The sequence below is a fragment of the Balaenoptera borealis genome, assembly GCF_965194805.1.
Source record: "Balaenoptera borealis genome assembly, chromosome: X".
Lineage (NCBI taxonomy): Eukaryota > Metazoa > Chordata > Mammalia > Artiodactyla > Balaenopteridae > Balaenoptera > Balaenoptera borealis.
In genome coordinates, this window is record NC_138881.1 from 55,194,056 (window position 1) to 55,218,068 (window position 24,013).

Here is a 24,013-nt window from a genome sequence, read left to right on the forward strand (position 1 = left end):
TATGGCTGAGTAATATCCCATTGTATATAAGTGCCACATCTTCTTTACCCATTCATCTGTTGAAGGACACTTAGGTTGCTTCCATGTCCTGGCTATCGTAAATAGAGCTGCAATGAACATTTTGGTACATGACTCTTTTTGAATTATGGTTTTCTCAGGGTATATGCCCAGTAGTGGGATTGCTGGGTCGTATGGTAGTTCTATTTTCAGTATTTTAAGGAACCTCCATACTGTTCTCCATAGTGGCTGTATCAATTTACATTCCCACCAACAGTGCAAGAGGGTTCCCTTTTCTCCACACCCTCTCCAGCATTTATTGTTTGTAGAGATTTTGATGATGGTCATTCTGACTGGTGTGAGATGATAGCTCATTGTAGTTTTGACTTGCATTTCTCTAATGATTAATGATGTTGAGCATTCTTTCATGTGTTTGTTGGCAATCTGTATATCTTCTTTGGAGAAATGTTTATTTAGGTCTTCTGCCCATTTTTGGATTGGGTTGTTTGTTTTTTTGTTATTGAGCTGCATGAGCTGTTTGTAAATTTTGGAGGTTAATCCTTTATCAGTTGCTTCATTTGCAAATCTTTTCTCCCATTCTGAGGGTTGTCTTCTCCTCTTGTTAATGGTTTCCTTTGCTGTGCAAAAACTTTTAAGTTTCATTATGTCCCATTTGTTTATTTTTGTTATTATTTCCATTTATCTAGGAGGGGGGTCAAAAAGGATCTTGCTGTGATTTATGTCATACAGTGTTCTGTCTATGTTTTTCTCTAAGAGTTTGATAGTGTCTGGCCTTACTTTGAGATCTTTAATCCATTTTGAGTTTATTTTTCTGTATGGTGTTAGGAGGTGTTCTACTTTCATTCTTTTACATGTAGCTGTCCAGTTTTCCCAGCACCACTTATTGAAGAGGCTGTCTTTTCTCCACTATATATTCTTGCCTCCTTTATCAAAGATAAGGTGACCATATATGCATCAGTTTATCTATGGGTTTTCCATCCTGTTCCATTGATCTATATTTCTGTTTTTGTGCCAGTACCATACTGCCTTGATTACTGTAGCTTTGTAGTATAGTCTGAAGCCAGGGAGCTAAATTCCTCCAGCTCCGTTTTTCTTTCTCAAGATTGCTTTGGCTATTCGGGGTCTTTTGTGTTTCCATACAAATTGTGAAATTTTTTGTTCTAGTTCTGTGGAAAATGCCAGTGGTAATTTGATAGGGATTGCAATAAATCTGTAGATTGCTTTGGGTAGTAGAGTCATTTTCACAATGTTGATTCTTCCAATCCAAGAACATGGTATATTTCTCCATCTATTTGTATCATCTTTAATTTCTTTCATCAGTGTCTTATAATTTTCTGCATACAGGTCTTTTGTCTCCTTAGATAGGTTTATTCCTAGATATTTCATTCTTTTTGTTGCAATGGTAAATGGGAGTGTTTTCTTAATTTCAATTTCAGATTTTTCATCATTAGTGTATAGGAATGCAAGAGATTTCTGTGCATTAATTTTGTATCTTGCTACTTTACCAAATTCATTGATTAGCTCTAGTAGTTTTCCGGTAGTATCTTTAGGATTCTCTATGTATACTATCATGTCATCTGCAAACAGTGAGAGCTCTACTTCTTTTCCAATTTGCATTCCTTTTATTTCTTTTTGTTCTCTGATTGCTGTGGCTAAAACTTCCAAAACTATGTTGAATAATAGTGGTGAGAGTGGGCAACCTTGGCTTGTTCCTGATCTTAGTGGAAATGGATTCCGTTTTTCACCATTGAGGATGATGTTGGCTGTGGGTTGGTCATATATGGCCTTTATTATGTTGAGGAAAGTTGACTGTATGCCTACTTTCTGGATGCTTTATATCATAAATTGGTGTTGAATTTTGTTGAAAGCTTTTTCTGCATCTATTCAGATGATCATGTGGTTTTTATTCTTCAATTTGTTAATATGGTGTATCACATTTCCTGATTTGCGTATATTGAAGAATCCTTGGATTCCTGGGATAAACCCCACTTGTTCATGGTGTATGATCCTTTTAATGTGCTGTTGGATTCTGTTTGCTAGTATTTTCTTGAGGGTTTTGACATCTATGTTCATTAGTGATATTAGCCTGTAGTTATCTTTCTTTGTGACATCTTTGTCTGGTTTTGGTATCAGGGTGATCGTGGCCTCATAGAATTAGTTTGGGACAGTTCCTCCCTCTGCTATATTTTGGAAGAATTTGAGAAGGATAGGTGTTAGCTCTTCTCTAAATGTTTCATAGATCGCCTGTGAAGCCATCTCATCCTGGGCTTTTTTTTTTCTTGGAAGATTTTTAATCACAGTTTCAATTTCAGTGCTTGTGATTGGTCTGTTCATATTTTCTATTTCTTCCTGGTTCAGTCTCAGAAGGTTGTGCATTTCTAAGAATTTGTCCATTTCTTCCAGGTTGTCCATTTTATTTGCATATAGTTACTTGTAGTAATCTGTCATGATCCTTTGTATTTCTGCAGTGTCACTTGTTACTTCTCCTTTTTCATTTCTAATTCTATTGATTTGAGTCCTCTCCCCTTTTTTCTTGTTGAGTCTGGCTAATGGTTTATCAATTTTGTTTATCTTTCAAGGTACCAGCTTTTAGTTTTATTGATCTTTGCTATCATTTCCTTCACTTGTTTTTCATCTATTTCTGATCTGATCTTTATGATTTCTTTCCTTCTGCTAACTTTGGGAGTTTTTTTTTTCTTCTTTCTCTTGTTCTTTTAGGTGTAAGGTTAGGTTGTTTATGTGAGATGTTTCTTGTTTCTTAAGGTAAGATTTTGTTGCTCTAAACTTCCCTCATAGAACTGCTTTTGCTGCATCCCGTAGATTTTGGGTCATTGTGTTTTCATTGTCATTTGTTTCTAGGTATTTTTTTATTTCCTCTTTGATTGCTTCAGTAATCCCTTGGTTATTAAGTATTGCATTGTTTACCCTCCATGTGTTTGTATTTTTTACAGGTTTTTTTCTGTAATTGATATCTAGTCTAATAGCATTGTGGTTAGAAAAGATACTTCATATGATTTCAATTTACTTTAATTTACCAAGGCTTGCTTTGTGACCCAGGATATGATCTATCCTGGAAAATGTTCCATGAGCACTTGAGAAGAATGTGTATTCTGTTGTTTTTGGATGGAATGTGCTATAAATATCAATTAAGTCCATCTTGTTTAATGTATCATTTAAAGCTTGTGTTTACTTATTTATTTTCATTCTGGATGATCTGTCCATTGGTGGAAATGAGGTGTTAAAGTTCCCTATTATGATTGTGTTACTGCCGATTTCCCCTTTTATGGCTGTTAGTATTTTCCTTATGTATAGAGGTGCTCCTATGTTGGGTGCATAAATATTTACAATTGTTATATCTTCTTCTTGGATTGATACCTTGATCATTATGAAGTGTCCTTCTTTGTCTCTTGTAATAGTCTTTGTTTTAAAGTCTATTTTGTCTAATATGAGAATTGCTACTCCAGGTTTCTTTTGATTTCCATTTTCATGGAATATCTATTTCCCCCCCCCTTCACTTTCAGTCTGTATGTGTCCATAGGTCTGAGGTGGGTCTCTTGTAGAAAGCATATATACAGGTCTTGTTTTTGTACCCATTCAGCCAGTCTATGTCTTATGGTTGGAGCATTTAATCCCTTTACATTTAAGGTAATTATCGATATGTATGTTCCTATTACCATTTTCTTAATTGTTCTGGGTTTATTATTGTAGGTCTTTTCCTTCTCTTGTGTTTCCTGCCTAGAGAAATTCTTTTAGCATTTGTTGTAAAGCTGGTTTGGTGGTGCTGAATTCTCTTACCTTTTGCTTGTCTGTAAAGGTTTTAATTTCTCTGTCAAATCTGAATGGGAACCTTGCTGGGTAGAGTAATCTTGCTTGTAGGTTTTTCTCCTTCATCACTTTAAATATGTCCTGCCACTCCCTTCTGGCTTGAAGAGTTTCTGCTGAAAGATCAACTGTTAACCTTGTGGGGATTCCTTTTTGTTTTATTTGTTGTTTTTCCCTTGCCGCTTTTAATATTTTTTCTTGGTATTTAATTTTTGATAGTTTGATTAATATGTGTCTTGGCATGTTTCTCCTTGGATTTATCCTGTATGGGACTCTCTGTGCTTCCTGGATTAACTATTTCCTTTCCCATATTAGGGAAGTTTTCAACTATAATCTCTTCAAATATTTTCTCAGTCCCTTTCTTTTTCTCTTCTTCTTCTGGGACCCTTATAATTCGAATGTTGGTGTGTTTAATTTTGTCCCATAAGTCTCTGCGAGTGTCCTCAATTCTTTTCAATCTTTTTCCTTTTTCTGCTCTGCAGTAGTTATTTCCACTATTTTATCTTCCAGGTCACTTACCTGCTTTTCTGCCTCAGTTATTCTGGTATTAATCCCTTCTAGAGAATATTTAATTTCATTTATTGTGTTGTTCCTCACTGTTTGTTTGCTCTTTAGTTCTTCTACGTCCTTGTTAAACATTTCTTGTAGTTTTCCATTCTATTTCCAAGATTTTGTATCATCTTTACTATCATTACTCTGAATTCTTTTTCAGGTAGACTGCCTATTTCTTCTTCATTTGTTAGGTCTTGTGGATTTCTGCCTTGCACCTTCATCTGCTGTGTGTTTCTCTGTCTTCTCATTTTGCTTAACTTACTGTGTTTGGGGTCTCCTTTTCACAGGCTGCAGTTTCATAGTTTCCGTTGTTTTTGGTGTCTGTCCCCAGTGGCTAAGGTTGCTTCAGTGGGGTGTGTCGGTTTCCTGGTGGAGGGGACTAGTGCCTGTGTTCTAGTGGGTGAGGCAGGATCTTGTTTTTCTGGTGGGCAGGTCCACGTCTGGTGGTGTGTTTTTGGATGTCTGTGGCCTTATTATGATTTTAGGCAGCTTCGCTACTAATGGATGGGGCTGTGTGCCTGTCTTTCTAGTTGTTTGGCATAAGGTGTCCAGCACTGTAGCTTGCTGGTCGTTGAGTGGAGCTGGGTCTTGGCTCTGAGATGGAGAACTCTGTGAGGTTTTCACCATTTGCTATTACATGGAGCTCGGAGGTCTCTTGTGGACCAGTGTCCTGAACTTGGCTCTCCCACCTCAGAGGCACAGCCCTGATGCCTGGCTGGAGAACCAAGAGCCTGTCATCCACTTGGCTCAGAATAAGAGGGAGAAAAAAAGAAAGAAAGAAAGAAGAAGATAAAATAAAATTTAATACCATAAAATAAAGTAAAATAAAGTAATTAAAATAAAAAATAATTATTAAACAAAATTTTAAAGAAGTGATAAAAAATAAAAGAAAATAAGAAAGAAGAGAGCAACCAAACCAAAAAACAAATACACCAATGATAACAAGTGCTAAAAAGTATACTGAAAAAAAAAGAAAACCTGACAGACAGATCCTTAGGACAAATGGTAAAAGCAAAGCTATACAGTCAAAAGCACACACAGAAGCATACACATACACACTCACAAAAAGAGAAAAAGGGAAAAATATATATGTATATATCGTTGCTCCCAAAGTCCACCTCCTCAATTTGGGATGATTCGTTGTCTATTCAGGTATTCCACTGATGCAGGGTACATCAAGTTGATTGTGGAGATTTAATCCGCTGCCCCTGAGGCTGCTGGGAGAAATTTCCCCTTCTCTTCTTTGTTCGCACAGCTCCTGGGGTTCAGCTTTGGATTTGGACCCGCCTCTGCGTGTGGGTCGCCTGAGGGCATCTGTTCTTTGCTCAGACAAGACATGGTTAAAGGAGCAGCTGATTCGGGGGCTCTGGCTCACTCAGGCTGGGGATAGAGGGGTACGGAATGCGGTGGGAGCCTTTGGTGGCAGAGGCCAGCATGACTTTTCAAGAGCCTGAGGTGTGCTATGCATTCTCCCAGGGAAGTTGTCCCTGGATCACGGGACCCTGGCAGTGGCGGGCTGCACAGGCTTCCGGGAGGGGAGGTGTGGATAGTGACCTGTGCTTGCACACAGGCTTCTTGGTGGCTGTAGAAGCAGCCTTAGTGTCTCATGCCCGTCTCTGTGGTCCGTGCTGATAGCCATGGCTCACGCCCATCTCTGGACCTCCTTTAAGCGGTGCTCTTAATCCCCTCTCCTCACGCACCAGGAAACAAAGAGGCAAGAAAAAGTCTCTTGTCTCTTTGGCGCCTCCAGACTTTTCCCAGACTCCCTCTCGGCTAGCCATGGCACACTAGCCCCCTTCAGGGTGTGTTCACACAGCCAACACCAGTGCTCTCCCTAGGATCTGACCAAAGCCCGAGCCTCAGCTCCCAGCCCCCACCAGTCCCGTGGGTGAGCAGAGAAGCCTCTAGGGCTCGTGAGCGCTTGTCTGCACCGATTCTCTGTGCAGGAATCTCTCCGCTTTTCCCTCTGCACCCCTGTGGCTGTGCTCTCCTCCATGACTCTGAAGACTCCCCCCTCTGCCACCCGCAGTCTCTGCCCTCAAAGGGGCATCCTAGTGTATGGAAAGTTTTCCTCCTTCAAAGCTCCCTCCCACTAGTGCAGGTCCTGTCCCTATTCTTTTGTCTCTGTTTTTTCTTTTTTCTTTTGCCCTACCCAGGTACATGGGGAGTTTCTTGCCTTTTGGGAAGTCTGAGGTCTTCTGCCAGCATTCAGGAGGTGTTCTCTAGGAGTTGTTCCACATGTAGATGTATTTCTGATGTATTTGTGGGGAGGAAGGTGATTTCCATGTCTTACTCTTCTGCCATCTTGAAGCTCTCTTAACTGTTTGTTATAGTTATAGTTGATTTTGCAATTTTCATCTTTTAGCATTTGTACCAGCTTATTTAAGCAGTTGATCAACTGCCTTACTATATATTTGTCTTTACCAGTGAATTTTTTTCCTTCTTATATTTTCTTATTTCTTGTTATAGTCTTTTTATTTTTACACTTAAAGAAGATACTTTAACATTTCTTGGAAGGTTGGTTTAATGGTGATGAACTCTTCTAGTTTTTGCTTGTCTGGGAAATTCTATCTCTCTTTGAATTCTGAATGATAACCTTGCTGGATAGAGTATCTTAGATTGTAATTTTTTTTTTTTTTCCTTTTAGCACTTTAAATGTATCATGGCACTTCTTTCTGCCCTGCAAAGTTTCCACACAAAAAAATCAGCTGATAACCTTATAGGGGTTTCCTTGTATGTGATTCTTTGTTTTACTCTTGCTGCCTTTAAAATTCTGTCCTTAACTTTTACCATTTTAATTATGGTATGTCTTGGTGTGGGTCTCTTTGGGTTCATCTTGTTTAGGACTCTCTGTGCTTCCTGGACCTGGATATTTTTTCTTTCTTCAGGTTAGGGAAGTTTTCATCCATAATTTCATCAAATACCATTTTCTGCTCATTTCTGTCTCTCTCTTCTCCTTCTGGGACCCCTGCAATGCAAATGTTAGTATCTTTGATGTTGTCCCAGAAGTCTTTTAAACTATGTTCATTTAATGTTTTCTTTATGTTGTTCTGATTAGGTTGTTTCCATTATTTTATATTCCAGATCACTTATGCATTCTTCTGTATCACCTAATCTGCTGTTAATTCTTTCTAGTGTGTTTTCAGCTTCAGGTTTTGTATTCTTCAGGTCTGACTGGTTCCTTTTTATATTTCCTAGTTCTTTATTGAAGTTCTCACTGTGTTCATTTATTCTCTTCCTGAGTTCATTTAGCATTTTTATTACCATTGCTTTGCACTCTTTATCAGGTAAATTTAAAATTTGTTTCATTAGGGTTTTTCTGGGGTTTTGTTTTGTTCTTTTGTTTGAAATATATTCCTCTGTCTTCTTCTTTTGTTCAACTTTCTCTATCCCTATGAAATTAGGTGAAACAGTTACCTATTGTGGTATTGAAGGTGTGCTCTTGTGTGGGAGCATCCCTAGCAGATTGCATGTGCCCAGTGGCTTTGATGGGGTGGGAGAGCTGGATCTGAAGTGAGCATGGGCTATATCTTCTCCTGGGGTGCACTGGCAGCAAGTGTCTTGGTGGGAGGTAGGGCTGGAGTCAGATGAGCTAGCGTCAGAGTCACGTTTCGGCTGTGTCTTCTCCTAGGCTCAGTGGCAATTGCTGCTTTATTGAGGGGCAGGGGCAGGGCCTGAGGGATTAGAGCAGGAGCCGTGGGGGAATTGGGCTTTTCTCTGGCAGCCTCTGCTTTCTTTAAGTGCATGGCCAGAGACTGAGGTCTTGGGGCTGCACTTATGAGCTACTTCTGCTTTTTTTCCAAGTGTGTGCATGTGCACCTTGAGTAGAAGCAGAGTTGCAGCCCAAGGAGATGGAGTTGCACTACTGAGATGGCTCTGCCCCTTCCCTGGTGCATGTGTGTGTGCATGATGGCAATGGCTGTCTCTACCCTGGTTAGAGGTGGGGCTGGTACCTGACCTGGCCCTGCTCCTTCCTCAGTGCATGTGTGCACATTGGCAATGACATCTTTTGCCTTACTGGAGAACAATGCAAGAGCAGAAGGGGATGGAACAGGAACCTGGTGGGGGCTGAGAGATGAACTGTGGTGATCCTGGAGGCTGGCCAGAGCACCAAGCAGTTTTAAGTCTGCTGCCTCTGTGCTGGGACTGGGAGCAAACAAGTCCGTGTGTGCATTTTTCAAGAGAGGAGTCTCAGTTTCTTACATCACTCTGGTCAGCCCCACTGGTTTTCAAGTCAACTAATGAGGCTTGTCTTCCCATTGTCAGACCCAGGGCTGGGGTACCTAATATGGGGCTCAAACCCCTCACTCCAGAGGGAGGATCCCTGAGCCTGTGATTTCCCCTTCCTCTTCTGGGTCACCCACTAGGAGTGTGGGATCCAGCTGTATCCCTTCTCTCCTACCACCTCCATGTTGTTCTTTCATTATATTCTTGGCTGTAGATGAGTCATACTGCTAGTTTTCAGTTCATTCTAGGAAGAGTTGCTACATATGTAGTTGTAGTTTTTGTGTGTTCATGATGAGATCAGTGTCTTCCTTCTCTGCCATCTTGATCCTGCCTCCAAACTCCCCAATCCTTCTGAATGGGTTCTACCCAGTAAGGTGGATCCAGAGCCTGACCATTGATCACTCTCACCCTCAGGATGAAATGGAATTTCTAAATCCTAGGGCTTGCCACCCTCAAAGTCTATCTATTCCAAGATTTCAGGGCAACCACTTCATGAAATTCAAAAAACAATATTGGTGTAGCCAAAGAGGATTAGTGGGACTAAGGACTGAATGTCAAAGGACAAGAATACAACCATAATCTTCACAAAAAAGAGGAAAACAGAAGTGCCACTGATACACAGATTGCATTCCATGCTGCTTTACAAATCATGTCCATCACAGCAGAGGATAAATGTAACAGTCTAAAACAAAATATTTTGGCATGTTAAGGAGGATGCAGGCCTCTTCTATAGATGAAAATCCAGAGCCTTTGGCAAGATGGGTACCTTGAGTATTGTTCTATCCCCAACCTCTCCTCCCTACACCCTCCTCGTGCCTTTCTCTGTAGGATAACATAAAGATTTCTTCAGTTTCTCATTCCTTGATTTTGTGTAAAACAGAGGCAGAAAGGTCAAGTGGAAAGAAAACAGTATTTGAAAAAAACATCTGGCTTTGTTTTGTGACTTCGTCACTAACTATGTTACCCTTGGCACATTGCTTAAATTTTCTGAGCCTTATTGTCCTCACCAGTACAGCACATGGGGATAATAAACAATAGCAAAAGAGGTAAAGAAAATTCCACCACAATCCCCTGTTGAAATTCTCTTCAGCCATTACTACTATGAATGTGAAAACTATCTATCAAAATGAGAAAATACTTATGTTGAATTTATTAAAAGTGGGACTCAAATTGAAACTATGTGAAAATATTCAGAGACAAAAGGGCTAGGAGAAAATATATCTCTATGCTAACAGTAGTCATAATGAGGTGATGGAATTGGGGTGTTTTTTCTCCTATTTTCTCCTTTTTCTAGGATGTGCTGATCAAAGAACATATTATTAATAGTTATACCTGAAGAATCTCAATATAGAGCTGCAGGAAAATAGTTTTCCCTAATTTGGAATTAGCCATGACATATGTTCCTAAGGTATATATTGCACAAATGATAGCAATAATAATAACAAAAAGAATTTTCCAAAGTAATAACATGGCCATCAGAATTTTCAACTTGCAGAACTATTGAGAGGAATTAAATTAATCAATGAGTGTGAAAAAAAACAGGTAATTTGTACATAGAACATTTGTCTCAATTTCTGTGTTAATCCATTCTTAACTTCTTGCCTCCTTTCCACTTGGGTCCCAGATTCTGATGCAATAGTATGATCCTTCCTCTGCTAGCCCTTAGACCTTTCCATACCAATGACTATGCCCTCACTAAGAAGGGGAGAGTGGTCTCGTCACTATTATTCAACATAGTTTTGGAGGTTTTAGCCACAGCAATCAAGAAGAAAAAGAAATGAATCCAAATCGGAAAGGAAGAAGTAAAACTGCCACTGTTTGCAGATGACATGACACTATATTTAGAGAATCCTAAAGATGCTACCAGAAAACTACAAGAGCTAATCAATGAATTTGGTAAAGTTGCAGGATACAAAATTAATGCACAGAAATCTCTGATGTTCCTATGCACTAATGATGAAATATCTGAAAGAGAAATTAAGGAAACACTCCCATTTACCATTGCAACAAAAAGAATAAAATACCTAGGAATAAACCTACCTAAGGAGACAAAAGACCTGTATGCAGAAAACTATAAGACACTGATGAAATAAATGAAAGACGATACAAACAGATGGAGAGATATACCATGTTCTTGGATTGGAAGAAACAATACTGTAAAAACGACTATACTACCCAAAGCAATCTATGGATTCAATTCAATCCTTATCAAACTACCAATGGCATTTTCCACAGAACTAGAACAAAAAATTTCACAATTTGTATGGAGACACAAAAGATCCCGAATAGCCAAAGCAATCATGACAAAGAAAAACGGAGCTGGGGGAACCAGGCGCCCAGACTTTAGACTATACTACAAAGCTACAGTAATCAAAGCAATATGGTACTCACACAAAAACAGAAATATAGATCAATGGAACAAGCTAGAAAGCCCAGAGATAAACCCGTGCACATACGGTCACCTTATCTTTGATAAAGGAGACAAGAGTATACAATTGAGAAAAGACACTCTCTTCAATAAGTGGCTGGGAAAACTGGACAGCTACATGTAAAAGAATGAAACTAGAACATTCCCTAACACCATACAAAAAAATATACTCAAAATGGATTAAAGACCTAAATGTAAGACCAGACACTATAAAACTCTTAGAGGAAAACATAGGCAGAACACTCGGACATAAATCACAGCAACATCTTTTTTGACCCACCTCCTAGAGTAATGAAAATAAAAACAAAAAATACCAAATGGGACCTAATTAAAAGCTTTCGCACAACAAAGGAAACCATAAACAAGATGAAAAGACAACCCTTAGAATGGGAGAAAATATTTGCAAACCAGTAACCAACAAGGGATTGATCTCCAAAATATACAAACAGCTCATGCAGCTCAGTATCAAACAAAACAAACAACCCAATCAAAAAATGGGCAGAAGACTGAAATAGACATTTCTCCAAAGAAGACATACATATGGCCAACAAACACATGAAAAGATGCTCAACATCACTAATTATTAGAGAAATGCAAATCAAAACTATGGTGAGGTATCACCTCACAACAGTCAGAATGGCCATCATCAAAAAATCTACAAACAATAAATGCTGGAGAGGGTGTGGAAGAAAGGGAACCCTCTGTCACTGTTGGTTGGAATGTAAATTGGTATATCTCCTATAGAGAACAGTATGGAGGTTCTTCAAAAAACTAAAACAAGAACTACCACATGACCCAGCAATCTCACTCCTGGGTATACACCTGAAGAAAACAATAATTCAAAGTGATAAATGCACCCCAATATTCATTGCAGCACTATTTACAATAGCCAGGACGTGGAAGCAACTTAAATGTCCATCAACAGAGAAATGGATAAAAAAGATGTGGTACATATATACAGTGGAATATTAGTCAGCCATAAAAAGGAACAAAATAGTGCCATTTGCAGGGAAGTGAGTAGACCCAGAAGCACTGTGCTTCAAATGCGTTATCTCATTTAATCTTCACAATAACCCTAAGAAGTAAGTACTTTATTAGCATCATTTTACAGATGAGAACTTTAAGGTACAGAGACTGAGAAATTTATTCAAAGCTACTCACGCAGGATAAGAGGCAGAGCTGGACTTCTAATCCTGGACTGTTTATTCCAAAGCCTCTGCTCTTAATAATGCTACAGCATGCTGCCACCTGAACAGCAATGTCTCTGCTTAAGGAATAATAGTCCCCCTAGGTTGCTAGTTTGGGAGTAAACTCCACTTTGTTAATTCTCCTGGAATCTTACAGGGTCATTTTTAGTTTTATTTTTAAATTTTTAGCAGTGGATGACAGAAATGCTAGGAACAATTTAGAGGAATTCTGTCAGGATGCTCCAGTAATATACAAAACCTCCTTCTATTCCTATTCTTCCCTCCTCACCACTAATTCACCTGAATTTTAGAGCCTGGCACAAATACTGGCTGCACCTCATCTTTCTGACTCTATTTCTGCCTCTATAGAATGTTAATAATTAACCTTCTTCATGGTTAATATTAAATGACATGATGCTAAGTGGAGGCTGGGGGCAGTTACTGCCCTCATTCACATCTTCCTCAACCCAAAGAGAAAGATTGAATAAGAAACATGCTGAGGAACCCCAAACTGTCCTTTAGTTAGTGTTCCTCAAACATTTAGCATTTGTGGCACACTTTCAAAAATACTAGAATTTTGAGTCGTACACTTCAAAGACTTCAAAGATGAACACAAGTTTGAGAAGAGCAAGTTTTAGAAAACTGAAATAAAGCTTTCAGTTTATCATGGCATATGAAGATATAAATTGTACATATATATGTATATATAAAATTAATTATTTTTATTCTGAAACTAATAGCAATATGAAAAAATAGTAATTTCAAACAGTAATTATAAATTTTTATTTTAACATGACTCTTGAGTCTAACTCCTTTTTTCCCCTTATTTTACCATTAGGAGAACATAAAGCCACACTCATTTGGCATACAAGTTCACTAACTACATTCTTCCTTTTTTTGCCTTTAGTGTATGTAAGCGTTTGTAATCTTAATTTGTAGATATAGGACATTGAAAATAGCAGACGAATTATGCATATTAATGTGGTTGCATCTCAGCCATTTCTCACGATTTCAGTAGAAATTTTACTGTCTTGACCATACTCTCATGTAGAGTATACTTGTGTGACTAAGTTCATGCCTGCATGAGAAAAAGCATAACTTTTCATTGGCAACTTCATGACACTACACCATCCTCTTCCCTCTTATTCTCAGCAAGTTGTAACTGCAAAAGCAAATGCAAATTCTATTTGGAAAACACACTTTGAAGTCTGGTCTCAAAGAAGTCACATTAAAGAGAAAGTTATGAGAAACTTTAGCTCCTGGTATTCAGAAAACATCATAAACCTCAGAGGCATATAAACTATCATGAGCAAGAGTGAGTAGAAATAAAAACTATAGACACAGGCTCACAAAGATATTAGATGCTAGACTTACTAGAAATAAAGTGAGAAATACGTAGATTTAAAACTTTTAAAGAAATAAATATATGATCATAGAACAGAAGACTATCAAAAATGAACAGATATTATTAAAAGAAATAGAATCTTGAAGGGGAAAATATTCACTAAAATGAGAAATCAAAGGACAAAACTGAAATAAGAATTGGTTAACTGAAAGTCACATGTGAATTATCTAAAATGCATCACAGAGACACCAAAAGAGGCTAGAACCTGTTCAGCAGAAGCATCAACAAGTCTTTCAGTAATAGCTATTGCTCTATGACAAGGGAGATAAACCTTTCCAACAGGGTCAAGGGTGAGAGTATAGTAAGCAATGTTTTTGGTTGGTTTTTGTTTTTAGAGATTGGGGAAGTAGGTAAGCACTAAACTGGCCATTTTAGTGATGTATGCAACTTGCCTCTGACAGACTTCTCCTAACAAAATCATTTTTCTACATCAATCAGGTTCTTCCTTCCTTTAGATCTTGAGGATATCAAACTTTTAAAAATGTATATTCATTTAAAAATCTTACACTTGAAGTTAACTTCTCAAATGGATTGTTTTTCTTCCTTACCTTCTAAAAGTAATATATTTATTTTTAGGACAATTTTATGTTACTGAAAATTGAGCAAGTAGCACACAGTTCAATATATCATACCTCTCCCACACACAGTTCCCCTATTATTAACATCTTACATTACTGTGGTACACTTCTTACAATTGATAAACCAATATTGATATAATTAAAGTTCATAGTTTACATTAAGGTTCATCCTTTGTGTTGTATAGTTCTATGGATTTTGTAAAATGCATGATGTCATGCATACATATGTATCACAAAGGGTAGTTTCCTCACCCTACAAATCCCTTGTGCTCCACCTATTCACTCTCCTCCCTCTGAACCCCTAGCAAACACTGATCCTTTTATGGTCTCTATAGTTTTGCCTTTTTCAGAAATGATATATACTTGGATTCACACAGTATGTAGTTTTTCAAACTGGCTTCTTTCACTTAGCTATATGCATTTAAGGTTGCTCCATGTCTTTTCATGGCTTGGTAGCTCACTTTTTAAAATCACTGAAAAATGTTTCATCATATGTATAGCACAGATTTTTTTCCCTTTGTCTATAAAGATTTCTTATTCCTTACAGTTTTTGGAGCAATGGATTTTTTCTTATTTATTTATATTTATTTTTGAACAACAGTTGATTTAAAATATTGTGTTAGTTTTAAGTGTACAACATACTGATCCAATGTTTTATCAATTATACTCTATTTGAAGTTATTATAAAATGTTGTCTATGTTCCCTGTACTGTAGAGTATATCTTTGCAGTATTTATTTTATACACAGTAGTTTGTATCTCTTACTACCCTACTCCTATCTTCCCCCTCCCCACTGATAACCATTAGTTTGTTCTATATATCAGTAGTATGTTCCTCTTTTGTTATTTTCAATTCTTTGTTTCAATTTTTAAATTACACATATGAGTGATAACATACAGTATTTGTCTTTCTATTTCTGACTTATTTCACTAAGCATAATGCCCTACAGGTCCATCCATATTGTTGAAAGGGACAAAATTTCATTCTTTTTTATGTCTGAGTAAAATTCTGGAGCGAAGAGTTTTGGCTAGTTCTTATCAACTTGAGTTAAAATCCCAAGGGCTTGTCAGATTGCTTATGCATAAATAGACACAAGAGTTTTAGTAGTTAGACATGACTAGAGAAAGGCTGTTGAACAGCCTTATTCAGAATACAGAAGCCCTCTTCACATCTGGGTTCCCCAGGAGAGGGTCTCTGACTGAGGACTTAGTCAATTCATAAAGACGTGTTTCAATCTCACAAAAACTTAGTACCCATTGTCCACAATATCCAGTTAAAACAAGAAACACTCTCAATTGTCTTTTGTTAAGGGTGTAAGATATGTTTGGATTGTCTTTAGTCTATCAGGAGAGAGTGTTTTCCCCTCTTGAAATGAGTCATGCTCTGAATTATGGACTGTATTTTGGCAAAATAATAATTATATTTGAAAAAATAAGAATAAGAATAAGAATATTATGAATAATTTTATGCCAAAATTTTGAAAACTTAAGTGAAATGGATGAATTCTTAGAAAAAGATATAGATCAAAATAGACCAAATATAAGGATAGATTGTTTATTTGAGATTTTTCTTGTTTCTTGAGGTGAAATTGAATTGCTATAAACTTCCTTCTTAGAACTGCTTTTGCAACGTCCCATAGGTTTTGGGTCATCCTGTTTTCATTGTCATTTTTTTCTATGTATTTTTAAAATTTCTTCTTTGATTTCTTCAGTGATCTCTTGGTTATTTAGTAGCACACACTTTCGCCTCCATGTATTTGTGTTTTTTACAGTTTTTTTTCCTGTAATTGATTTCCAATCTCATAGCGTTGTGGTCAGAAAAGATGCTTAATACAATTTCAATTTTCTTAAATTTTCTGAGCCTTGATTTGTGACCCAAGATGTGATCTATCCTAGAGAATGTTCCATGTGCACTTGAGAAGAAAGTGTATTCTGCCACTTTTGGGTGGAATGTTATATAAATATCAATTAAATCTATCTGGTTTATTGTGCCATTTAAAGCTTTTGTTTCCTTATTTATGTTCTGTTTGGATGATCTGTCCATTGCTGTAAGTGGGGTGTTAAAGCCCTCCACTATTATTGTGTTACTGTCAATTTCTCCTTTCATGTTTGTTAGCATTTGCCATATGTTCTGAGGTTCTCCTATGATGAGTGCATAAACATTTATAATTGTTATATCTTCTTGGATTGATCCTTTGATCATTATGTAGTGTCCCTCCTTACCTCTTGTAACAGGCTTCATTTTAAAGTTTATTTTATCCGATACAACTATTGCTACTCCAGCTTTCTTTTGATTTCCATTTGCATGGAATATCTTTTTCCATCTCTTCACTTTCAGTCTGTATGTGTCCCTAGGTCTGAAGTAGGTCTCTTGTAGACAGCATATATATGAGTTTTGTTTTTGTATCCATTCAGCCAGTCTGTGTCTTTTGGTTGGTACATTTAATCCATTACTTTCAAGGTTATTATCGATATGTATGTTCCTATTACCATTTTCTTAATTGTTTGGGGATTGTTTTTGTGGGTCGTTTTCTTCTCTTGTGTTTCCCGCCTAGAGAACTTTCCTTAGAATTTGTTGTAAAGCTGGTTTGGTGGTGCTGAATTCTCTTAGCTTTTGTTTGTCTGAAAAGTTTTTTGATTTCTCCATTGAATCTGAATGAGATCCTTGCTGGGTAGAGTAATCTTGATTGTAGGTTTTACTCTTTCATCACTTTAAGTATATCCTGCTACTCCCTTCAGAGTTTCTGCTGAAAAATCAGCTGATAACCTTATGGGGATTCCTTTGTAGGTTATTTTTTGTTTTTCCCTTGCTGCTTTTAATTTCTTCTCTTTGAATTTAATTTTTGTTAGTTTGATTAATATGTGTCTTGATGTGTTTTTCCTAGGGTTTTTCCTTTATGGGACTCTCTTTGTTTCCTGGACTTTGGTGACTATTTCCTTTCCCATGTTAGGGAAGTTTTCAACTATAATCTCTACAAATATTTTCTCAGACCCTTTCTTTTTCTCTTTTTCTTCTGGGACCCCTATAATTCAAATGTTGGTGCATTTAGTGCTGTCCCAGAGGTCTCTGAGAATGTCTTCAATTCTTTTCAATCTTTTTCTTTATTATGCTCCCTGGCAGTTATTTCCACCATTTTGTCTTCCAGCTCACTTATTCATTCTTCTGCCTCAGTTATTGTTATTGATTCCTTCTAGTGCATTTTTCATTTCAGTTATTGTGTTGTTCATCTCTGTTTGTTTGTTCTTTATTTCTTCTAGATCTTTGTTAAACATTTCTTGTATTTTCTCAATCCGTGCCTCCATTCTATTTCCAAGATTCTGGATCATCTTTACTATCATTACTCTGAATTCTTTTTTGGGTAGATTGCCTATTTCTTCTTCATTTATTTGGTCTTGTAGGTTTTTGCCTTGCTCCTTCATCTGTGACATATTTTTTGCCGTCTCATTTTTTTTTTTTTAATGAATGGGATTGTGTTCCTGTCTTACTGGTTGTTTGGCCTGAGGCTTCCAACACTGGAGTTTGTACGCTGTTGGGTAGAGCTGGGTCTTGGTGCTGAGATGAGGATCCATGAGACCTCACTCCAATGAATATTCCCTGGGGTCTGAGACTCTCTGTTAGTCCAGTGGTTCAGACTCATAGCTCCCACTGCAGGAGCTTTGGCCCAATCCCCAGCTCATGAACCAAGATGCCACGAGCTTCATGGGGTGGCAAAAAAAGAATAAAAAGAGAACAATAACAAAGTAAAAAATAAAATTAGACTAGGAAACTAACAGATATGTTAGAAAGAATATAAAAATAAAAATATAGACGAATCAACAACCGGAAGGTACATCAGCACCGCAATAGTGAAAAAAAGAGGAGGAGGCAGAGAAAACAAAAAAAAAGAAGGGAAAAAAATGGGGGAGAAGGCCTTGGCTCTGGAGGGCGGGACCTAAGGAAGGGCAAGATTTGGGTGGTAGTCAGGGCCTATGCTTAGGAGCCCCAGGGCTGGAAAAGGCCCTGGGGGCTGTGGGGGGGGGGTGGAGCTTTGGCTCAAGGAACAGAAAGGGCACAGGTGTGGCCCCCACCCCTGGTCTCAGAGGGTGGGGGACATCACCAGGGAGCCCAGCAGGCTTTGGGGTCTCAAATGGGCAGGGCAAATGCCATCCACTCCTCTACCCCTCCTCCCAGATGGCTCCACCCAAGTGCCTCTCTTGATTTCCCCAGCCTCCCTCCTATATGCCCAGGATCCGTGCAGTCTAGAAGGGGCTTTGGAGGGGTGGTACCAGCCTGGGAGCTCAGCAGGCTCCCCAGCCAGAGTGGGCCAGGAAATCACCCTCTGCTTCTCTCCCACTCTTCCTGGAGGGTCCCTCCCACCTGCCTCTCCTGATCTCCTCGGCCTCAGGGGTGCTGATTCTGACTGGCCTAAACTTCTCCTGCCCCCTCAGTCCCCCCACATCCTACCGGTTCACTTGGGGGTTCCTTCCATCTCCTTGGGCGTCAGGGTCCACCACCAGTGGCCAACAGGTGCCCTAGTTGTGGGGAGATGCTAACTCGGCATATTCCCACACCACCAATACATAGAAACAAATGACAAACAAAACATGATGACCCAAAACCTATGGGATGCAGCAAAAGAAGTTCTAAGAGGGAAGTGTATAGCAATTCAATCTCACCTCAAGAAACAAGAAAAATTTCAAATAAACACTCTAACCCTACACTTAAAACAACTAGAGAAAGAAGAACAAAGAAAACCCAAAGTCAGTAGAAGGAAAGAAATCATAAAGATCAGAGCAGAAATAAATGAAATAGAAATGAAGAAAACAATACCAAAGATCAATACAAATAAAAGCTGGTTCATTGAGAAGATAAACAAAATTGATAAAGCCTTAGCCAGACTCATCAAGAAAAAAAGGGAGAGGATACAAATCAATAAACTTAGAAATGAAAAAGGAAAAATCACAGCTGACACTGAAGAATTACGAAGGATTACAAGAGACTACTACAAACGACTATATGCTAATAAAATGGAAAATCACGAAAATATGGACAAATTCTTGGAAAGGTACAATTTTCCAAGACTGAACCAGGAAGAATTAGAAAATATAAACAGACCTATCACAAGTAAGGAAATTGAAACTGTAATTAAAAATCTTCCAACAAACAAAAGTCCAGGACAGCTGGCTTCACAGGAGAATTATATCAAACAATTAGAAAAGAGCTAACACCTATCCTTTCTCAAGCTCTTCCAAAAAATTGCAGAGGGAGAAACAGTCCCAAATTCATTCTATGAAGCCACCATCACCCTGACACCAAAATCAGAAAAAGATATCACAAAAAAAGAAAATTGTAGACCAATATCACTGATGAACATAGATGCAAAAATCCTGAACAAAATACTAGCAAACAGAATCCAACAGCACCTTAAAAGGATCATACACTGTGATCAAGTGGGATTTATCCCAGGGATGCAAGGATTCTTCAATATACGCAAATCCATCAATGTGATACACCACATTAACAAATTAAGGAATAAAAACAATATGATCACCTCAATAGATGCAGAAAAAAGCTTTTGACAAAATTCAACACCCATTTATGAAAAAAACTCTCCAGAAAATGGGCATAGAGGGAAGCTACCTCAACATAATAAAGGCCATATATGACAAACCCACAGCAAGCATCATACTCAAAGGTGAAAGACTGAGAGCATTTCCACTAAGAACGGGAACAAGACAAGGATGTCCACTCTCGCCACTCTTATTCAACATAGTTTTGGAAGTCCTAGCCATGGCAATCAGAGAAGAAAAAGAAATAAAAGGAATACAAATTGGAAAAGAAGAAGTAAAACTGTCAGTGTTTGCAGGTGACATGATACCATACATAGAAAATACTAAAGAAGATGCCACCATAAAACTACTAGAACTAATCAATGAATTTGGTAAGGTTGCAGGATACAAAATTAATGCACAGAAATCTCTGGCATTCCTATACACCAACAACAAAAAATCAGAAAGAGAAATGAAGGAAACACTCCCATTTACCATTGCAACAAAAAGAATAAAATACCTAGGAATAAAGCTGCCTAAGGAGGTGAAAGACTTGTGCTCTCAAAGCTATAAAATATGATGAAAGAAATCAAGGATGGCATAAACAGATGGTGAAATATACCATGTTCTTGGACTGGAAGAATCAATATTGTAAAAACATACTACCCAAAGCCATCTACAGATTCAATGCAATCCCTATCAAACTACCAATGGCATTCTTCACAGAATTAGAATAAAAAAATTTACAATTCGTATGGAAACACAAAAGACCCCGAATAGGAAAAGCAATCTTGAGAAAGAAAAACGGAGTTGGAGGAATCAGGTTCCCCAACTTCAAACTATACCACAAAGCTACAGTAATCAAGACAGTATGGTACTGGCACAAAAACAGAAATATAGATCAATGGTACAGGTTAGAATGCCCAGAGATTAACCCACACACATATGGGCACCTAATTTATGACAAAGGAGGCAAGAACATACAATGGAGAAAAGACAGCCTCTTCAATAACTGGTGCTGGAAAAACCAGACAGCTACATGTAAAAGAAGGAAATTAGAACACTACCTAACACTATACAAAAAATAAATTCCAAATTTATTAAAGACTTAAATGTAAGACTGAACACTATAAAACTCTTAGAGGAAAACATAGGAAAAACACTCTTAGACATAAACCACACCAAGATCTTTTTTGGCCCACCTCCTAGAGTAACAGAAATAAAAATAATAATAAACAAATGGGACTTAATTAAACTTAAAAGCTTTTGCACAACAAAGGAAACCATAAACAAGACAAAAAGACAATCCTCAGAATGAGAGAAAATATTTGCAAATGAAACAACAGTCAAAGGATTAATCTCCAAAATATTCACACAGCTCATGAAGCTCAATATCAAAAAAGCAAACAATCCAGTTAAAAAATGGGCAGAAGACCTAAATAGACCTTTCACCAAGGAAGACATACAGATGGCCAAAAGGCACATGAAAAGATGTTCAACATCACTAATTATTAGAGAATTTCAAATCAAAACTACAATGAGGTATCACCTCCCGCTGGTCAGAATGGCCGTTATCAAAAAATCTAGAAACAATAAATGCTGGAAAAGGTGTGGTGAAAAGGGAATCCTCTTGTACTGCTGGTTGGAATGTAAATTGATACAGTCACTATGGAGAACAGTATGGAGTATCCTTAAAACTATAAATAGAACTACCTTAGGCCCCAGCAATCCCACTGCTGGGCATATAACCTGATGAAACCATAATTCAAAATGAGTCATGTACCACAATGTTCATTGCAGCTCTATTTACAATAGCCAAGACATGGAAGAAACGTAAGTGTCCATCGACAGATGAATGGATAAAGAAGATGTGGCACATATATACAATGGAATATTACTCAGCCATAAAAAGAAATGAAATTCAGTTATTTTTAGTGAGGTGCATGGACCTAGAGTCTGTCATACAGAGTGAAGTAAGTCAGAAAGAGAAAAACAAATACAGTATGCTAACACATGTATATGGAATCTAAAAAAAAAAAAAAAGGTCATGAAGAACCTAGGGGCAGGACAGAAATAGAGACGCAGACCTACTAGAGAATGGACTTGAGGACATGGAGAGGTGGAGGGGTAAGCTGGGACTAAGTGAGAGAGTTGAATTGACATATATACACTACCAAATGTAAGATAGATAGCTAGTGGGAAGCAGCAGCATAGCACAGGGAGATCAGCTCGGTGCTTTGCGATGACCTAGAGGGGTGGGATAGGGAGGATGGAAGGGAGGCTCAAGAGGGAGGGTGTATGGGGACCTATGTATCCATACGGCTGATTCACTTTGTTGTACAACAGAAACTAACAGTATTGTGAAGCAATTCTACCCCAATAAAGATCTATTTTAAAAATAGACTAAATAAAAAATCTGAATGTTTCTATGACAATTAAACAAATAGAATGAGAAGTTGAAACTTTTTCCCACTAAGAAAATATTAGATTCAGAGGATCTTATAGGCAAATTCTACCAAAAATTTACAGAATAGAACATTCCAATTTTACATGAACAAAAACAGAGTAAAGGAGGCATATTTCTCAATTCATTTTATGAGTCTAATATAACTATCATACAAAATATACAAAAGTCAAAACTTTTAAAGGAAAATACAGACATTTTCAATCCTGAAAACAATTATTTTTAAAAAGCATATGGAATCTACCAATTCAATAAAAAATAAATCATGTTATAGATGCAAAAATCCTCAACAAAATATATACAAACTGACTCGAGCAAAACATTAAAAGAATCATGCAACATGATCAAATGGGATTTATCCCAGGGATGCAAGGGTTCTTCAATATCTGCAAATCAATCAATGTGATACACCACATTAACAAAATGAAGAATAAAAACCATATGATCATCTCAATAGATGCAGAAAAAGCTTTTGATAAAATTCAAGATCCATTTATGATAAAAACTCTCCAGAAAGTAGGCATAGAGGGAACCTACCTCAATATAGTAAAGCCCATATATGACAAACCCATAGCTAACATCATATTCAATGGTGAAAAGCTGAAAACATTTCCTCTAAGATCAGGAACAAGACAAGGATACCTATTCTCATCACTTTTATTAAACATGGTTTTGGAAGTCCTAGCCACAGCAATCAGAGAAGAAAATGAAATTAAAGAAATCTAAATTGAAAAACAAGTAAAACTGTCACTGTTTGCAGATGACATGATATTATACTTAGAAAATCCTAAAGGTATCTCTAGAAAACTACTAGAGCTCATCAATGAATTCAGTAAAGTTGCAGAATACAAAATTAATATACAGGAATCTGTTGCATTTCTATACACTAACAATGAAATAGCAGAAAGAGAAATTAAGGAAACAATCCCATTTACCATCACAATGAAAAGAATAAAATACCTAGGCATAAACCTACCTAAGGAGGCAAAAGACCTATTCTCTGAAAACTGTATAAATATAGATATAGATATATAATGTTAAATAATGTTAATAATAAATCTTCCTCATATATATATACACACACATATAATGGAATATTACTCATCTATAAAAAGAATGAAATAATTTCATTTGCAGCAACATGGATAGACCTAGAGATTATCATACTAAGTGAAGTAAGTCAGATAGAGAAAGGCAAATATCATATGATACCACTTATATGTGAAATCAAAAACATGATACAAATGAACTTAATTACAAAAGATAAATATATTTATAGACAGAGAAAACAAACTTATGGTTACGAAAGTGGAAAGGGGTGGAGGGATAAATTTGGAATTTGGTATTAACAGATACACACTACTATATATACAAAATAAACAACAAGAACCTACTGTATAGCACAGGGAACTATATTCAATATCTTATAATGACTTATAATGGAAAAGAATCTGAAACAGAATATATATCTATATCAATCTATCTATATCTATCTATCTATATAACTGAATCATTTTGCTGTATACCTGAAACATTTTAAATCAACTATACTTCGATTTAAAAAATTAAAAATAAAAGCAAATCATGTTGGATTTATATTAGAAATGCAGATGTGTTTAGCATTAGAAAAATCAAGGTAAGGGCTTCCCTGGTGGCGCAGTGGTTGAGAATCTGCCTGCCAATGCAGGGGACACGGGTTCAAGCCCTGGTCTGGGAAGATCCCACATGCCGCGGAGCAACTGGGCCCGTGAGCCACAACTACTGAGCCTGCGCGTCTGGAGCCTGTGCTCCGCAACAAGAGAGG

General features: G+C 37.4%; 1 long non-coding RNA gene across 1 annotated transcript in view; it reads left to right on the plus strand.

The window, feature by feature from the left end:
- LOC309620428 overlaps positions 1–24,013 on the plus strand; it is a 667,971-nt gene that overhangs the window by 625,160 nt on the left and 18,798 nt on the right. Inside the window, exon 2 of the long non-coding RNA XR_014239545.1 lies at positions 1,432–23,845. This is a non-coding gene — a long non-coding RNA (uncharacterized lncRNA). The remainder of the gene's footprint in view (positions 1–1,431; positions 23,846–24,013) is intronic.